This window comes from Schistocerca americana, chromosome 8 (assembly GCF_021461395.2).
Source record: "Schistocerca americana isolate TAMUIC-IGC-003095 chromosome 8, iqSchAmer2.1, whole genome shotgun sequence".
Classification (NCBI taxonomy): Eukaryota; Metazoa; Arthropoda; class Insecta; order Orthoptera; family Acrididae; genus Schistocerca; species Schistocerca americana.
The window spans coordinates 453663929-453670019 of record NC_060126.1 but is presented as its reverse complement, the minus strand read 5'-3'; the positions used below and the strand labels follow the sequence as shown (position 1 = coordinate 453670019).

At 45.7% G+C, this 6091-nt stretch overlaps 1 pseudogene; it reads left to right on the top strand.

Moving 5' to 3' along the window:
• The first annotated feature begins 5105 nt into the window (after nt 1-5105).
• LOC124546193 lies at nt 5106-5223 on the top strand (annotated as a pseudogene).
• Nucleotides 5224-6091: the final 868 nt, after the last annotated feature.

Below are 6091 nucleotides of genomic sequence, written 5' to 3'. Positions count from 1 at the left end.
ATGGAACCCAACGGCCACGTATCACTACCAGTCGAGATGACAGGCATCTTATCCGCATGGCTGTAACGGATCGTGCAGCCACGTCTCGATCCCTGAGTCAATAGACGGGGACTTTTGCAAGGCAACAACCATCTGCACGAACAGTTCGACGACGTTTGCAGCAGCATGGACTATCACCTCGGAGACCATGGCTGCGGTTACCCTTGACGCTGCGATGGTGTATTCAACGACGAACCTGGGTGCACGAATGGCAAAACGTCATTTTTTTCGGATGAATCCAGGTTCTGTTTACAGAATCATGATGGTCGCATCCGTGTTTGGCGACATCGCGGTGAACGCACATTCGAAGCGTCTATTCGCCATCGCCATACTGGCGTATCACCCAGTGCTATTGGTTACACGTCTCCGTCACCTCTTGTTCGCAATGACGGCACTTTGAACAGTGGACGTTACATTTCAGATGTGTTACGACTCGTGGCTCTACCCTTCATTCGATCCCTGCGAAACCCTACATTTCAGCAGGATAATGCACGACAACATGTTCCAGGTCCTGTACCGGCCTTTCTGGATACAGAAAATGTTCGACTGCTGCCCTGGCCAGCACATTCTCCAGATCTCTCACCAATTGAAAACGTCTGGTCAATGGTGGCCGAGCAACTGGCTCGTCACAATACGCCAGTCACTACTCTTGATGAACTGTGGTATCGTGTTGAAGCTGCATGGGCGGCTGTACCTGTACACGCCATCCAAGCTCTGTTTGACTCAATGCCCAGGCGTATCAAGCCCGTTATTATCTATGCACCCAAATTGCGTGAAAATGTAATCACATGTCAGTTCTAGTATAATATATTTGTCCAGTGAATACCCGTTTGTCATTTGCATTACTTCTTGGTGTAGCAATTTTAATGGCCAGTAGTGTATCATAGTTAGTGTAAGGTTCTACACTGTCGTAGGTAACTATCGCTTACTACAAGAGCAAGTGGGTACATAGTGTACCAAGACAGTGGCGACAGTCTATGTCTACATACATATTACACAACCAATGGTAGGGTGCGTGGCGGGGATAAGCCTTTACCACTACTTGTCATTTCCTTTCCTGCATCACTAGCAAAGAGAGCTACACTCTGCAAGCCTCCGTATGAGCCTAATTTCTAGTCTTTCCTTGGTCGTTGCGCGTAATGTATTGTGGCAGCAGTAGGAACGTTCTGCAGTCAGCTTCAGATGCCGGTCCTCCACATTTCCTCGGTAGTGTTCCTCGAAAAGAGCTCGTCTTCCTTTCAGGGAGTCCCATTTGAGATCCCGCAGCATCTTCGTAAGACTTGCGTGTTGTTCGAACCTACCGGTAACGAATCTAGCAACCCACCTCTGAATTACTTCCACGTCTTCCTTTAATCCGACCTGGTGCGGATCCCACACACTGCAACAGTACTCAAGAATAGGTCGCACACGTTCTGTATGTTGTTTCCTTCACAGATGAACCGCACTTTCCCGGAATTCTCCCAGTAAACCGAAGTCGACCATTGCCTTCGCCATGACAGTCCTCACATTATCGTTTCGTTTCATATAGTTTTTAGTTTCGCAGAGTTACGCCCAGATATTCACAAGACTTGATTATATCGAGGAGGACACTCTTAATACTGTAATTAAGGACTTGTTTTTTCTACTCGTCTGCATTAAGTTACACTCTTCTACGTTTAGAGAAAGCTGCCATTCATAACACCAAATAGAAGATTTCTCTATCCCTTGTCCTCCAACAGACACTAATCTTCGGCACCTTCCCGTACACGACAGCATCATCAGCGGAGTACCGCAGATTGCTGCGCACCCTGCCCCTTCTTTTTTCATGTTGCATTCGTGCGTGACAGTCACCGCCGTAGCTAAGAAGTCAGTGTGTGTGACTGTTATGCACAGAATCCAGATTCGATTCTCGAATTCTCGATTCTCCGAATGGCGCCATTGTTTGGTTGCTAGTGAGTGCCACGATAGGTTCAGTGAGTGATAAGCAGCAACGGCAATGGTCGTTACATCGGCATTAAGGCCAGTAGTTCTTCGCTCACCGTTCACGTTAATCGAGGTATTCAGTGGGAGAAATGATATTTGTCTGCGATGCATAGCACCGTTCTTCCGACACCTCTCACTGGAATCAGCTGAACTTAACGGCGAAACAACAGCGCACGATAAAGAAATCATTGACATACGTAGACGCTCTTTTTTCAATATTTGTAGTTGTTGCTCTTATTGTACTCTTCAGTCCCAATACTAGTTTGATGCAGCACTCCACGCTATACTTTCCTCCGAAACTCATTTCGTCTGCGTAACTGCAACCACTTGAAAGTGCTTACTGTATTACAGCTTTTAACTTCCTTATCTTCCCTCAGTAATCAACCTGGTTATTCCACTGCTTATTCCCTGAGGTAACAGTATGCTTCGTAACAATAGATACTTTTGTTATGCAATAAATTTCTTTTCATCACGATTCGATTCAGAGACTGGGGCTGAAAGTTGACCCGAACGGGGGCAGAGCTATCGGCCGTTCGTAGGTCGGGAATAGGTGCTGCTTTATAACCAGGGCTTCGGTTATGGAGCGTTATGACACATCCCTGTTTACAATTTTTTTAGCCATTATTCTTCTGACTTTTTTGATGCGACCCGCCACGAATTGCTTGTCTCTACCAACCATTTCATCACAGAGTAGCGATTGCAACCTACGTTCTCAATTATGTGGTGGATGGTGCCAATCTCTGTCTTCATCTACAGTTTTTACCCTCCACAGTTCGCTCTAGTAACATGGACGTTATTCACTGATGTCTTAACAGATGTCCTGTCATCCTGTCGCTTCTTCTTGTTAGTGTTTTCCGTATGCTCCTTTCCTCGTCGATTCCGTGGAAAACCTCCGGATTCGTTACTTTATCAGTCCACCTAATATTCACTATTCTTCTGTAGCACCGCATCTCAAATGTTCTGTTCCCATTTTCCCACAGTTTATGTCTCACTACCACACAGTGCTGTGCTCCAAATGTACATTCTCATAAAGTTTCTTCCTCAAATTAAGAATAATGTTCTATACTCGCAGACTTCCCTCTGTCAGGAACGCCCTTTTCGCCATTGTTGTTCTGCTATTTATGTCCTCCTTGCTCCGTCCATGATGGGTTATTTTGCTGGCTAGGTAGCATAGTTCCTTATACATGTTTGCTTCATGATCCCCAATTCTGCCTGTTCTCATTACAAATGTTTTTATTCCAGTCTTTGATTACAATATGAATTCTTTATACGATGACCCGTTTCAGTCCGAAATAACCATCCTCAGATCTTTTTTACACCTTGTCCTAAAGTGACATGGTGTAAATAAAGATCTGAGAATGGTCATTACGGACTGAAACCGGTAATCGTCTAAAGAATTCATATTGTGATCAAGGACTGGAATAAAAAAACATTTGACAATATTGGATCACTGTTTGTGCAGCCCGAAAAAACAGGTTCACTGTTTGTATACGCGACCATGTCGCAGTTGGTGTTCTCATTTCTGCTACTTGTCATTGCTTTCCTCTTGCGAAGCTTTACTCTCAATCTATATTCTGCACTCATTAGGCTGTTCATTTTATTCAATACATCCTTTGATTCTGGTTCACCTTCATTTATGAGAGCAATGTCATCAGCGAATTTGATCATAGACATCCTTTCGCCGAGCGGTTAAAGGCGCTACAGTCTGGAACCGCACGACCGCTACGGTCGCAGGTTCGAATCCTGCCTCGGGCATGGATGTGTGTGATGTCCTTAGGTTAGTTAGGTTTAAGTAGTTCTAAGTTCTAGGGGACTTATGACCACAGCAGTTGAGTCCCATAGTGCTCAGAGCCATTTGAACCTTTTGAACATCCTTTCACTCTGGACTTTGAACGCACTCTTGACCCTTGCTTTTATTTTCGTCATTGTTTCTTCGATGTATAGACTAAACAGTAGGGGCGATAGATTACGTTCTCGCCTTACCCATTTTTTAATCCGAGCACCTCGCTCTTGGTCTCCGACCCTTATTGTTCCCTCTTGATTCGTGTATATACTGTATATTAACCGTCTTTACTTGCAGCTTACCCATATTTTTCTCGGGATTTCGAACATCTTGCATCATTTTACATCGATGAACACTTTTTTCCAGATCGACAAACACAATGAATCTGTTTTTATTTTTCTTCAGTCTTGCTTTCGTTATGAACCGCAAAGCCCGATTTGCCTTTCTGGTGTCTTCACCTTTCCTAAAGCCAAACTGATCGTCATCATCCACTTTCCATTCTTCTGAGTATTATTCTTGTCAGCAAGTGGGATGCATGAGCAGTCAAGCTGATTGTGCGATGATTCTCGCACTTGTCGGCTCTTGCTATCTTCGGAATTGTGTTGATAATGTTTTTACGAAACTAAGAAGGTATATTGCAAGTCTCATACGTTCTACACACCAACATGATTATTCATGTTGTTTACCAACGCCCGAAACTCCGATGGGAGTTATCAATCCCTTCTGTCTTATTTGAACTTAAGTCTACCAAAGCTCTTTTAAGCTCCGTATCTAATACAGAATCCTGTATCTCACCGGTACCGGCTCCTGTTTCTTCTTCTGTCACATAGGTTTCCGGATTACGTGGCACAGGATGTCTACCCACATCTCACGCATTTCCTGGAAAACACGGGTGGGGAACTGGTGCCCGACAGTCTTCCACATGTGCTCCATCTCGTTCAAAACGTGCGAATTGGGTGGTCAAGAAATGAACGTTAGTTCATTGTCACGTTCCCCAAACCACTATAGCACGATTGTGCCTTGTAACAATGACAGTTATCGTGCTGGAAGTTGCCTTAGCCATGACGGAAAACATTAGGTACAAACGGATGCAAGTGGTCTGCCATGATGTTGACGAAGTCCCCAGTTGTCATGGTACCACAGATTATTACCACAGGTCCACTTCAAATCTAGGTGAGGGTCCCCCACGGCATCGTACTGCCCAAAGTTGCTCGCGTCCGTGACGTGATGATTGTTCCGAGCATCTGTTCGTGTGAATGATGGCATATCTAGACACTACCGTCAGCCTGGGGGAATTCGTCTCATCCTATCAGGTGACTTGGGCAACGGCCTTGCCCCAGTGGATACACCGGTTCCCGTCAGATCACCGTAGTTAAGCGCTGTCGGGAGTGGCTGGCACTGGGATGGGTGACCGTCCGGGCCGCCGTGCGCTGTTGCCATTTTTCGGGGTGCACTCAGCCTCGTGATGCCAATTGAGGAGCCGAATAGTAGCAGCTCCGGTCAAAGAAACCATCATAACGGCCGGGAGAGTGGTGTGCTGACCACACGCCCCTCCTATCCGCACCCTCAGCTGAGGATGACACGGCATTCGGATGGTCCCGGTGGACCATATGTGGCCTGATGACGGAGTGCTTTATCAGTTGACTTGTTTCAGGCGATCCACGGAGCACTGCAATCGCAATTGATTCACTGCGACAGCATAGTAACACGTCTGCTACGAATCCTCATCTTCAGTAATGTTCACTGAACGTTGTTATCCGAGGCTCTTATATCCAACCCTGCACCCTGTCGTCTACAACAGTTCGCCGCCTACATAGCGCCCAAGCCTCAGACCAAACCGTTCTATGATATGTTCTGCCGAGAACTTGACTGTGAATAGCAGATTACTCATGGAGATGTAGATGACGCACGAACATCGCACACTTTGTCGTCTGCTCGCGGTTTCACCATTCTTCAATCACTTTCCATGGATTCTCATGAGAGGAGAAAGCGAACTGTCAATAAACTTAGTCATTTTCGAGATCATCTTTCCCAGCCGGAAAACCATAACAATTCCCCTTTTTGAATGCTGCTTATGTAAATAAATACCCTCATTTGTGGCCCTCATCGATTCTATAGTGATTCCCCAATCATCTCTTCTCCGCTTATCCTCCAGGAGGTATTCAATCCCGCATTAGCAGAACTTTTTGGCTCATTCACGTATGACATCTGGTAACTGGTGAAAACCGGATTTCGTTTCAGTCACTGATCTGAAATTCAGCATACTGTGGTGGCAGAAGAGAAACGCTGAGAAGCTTGTAGGAACCA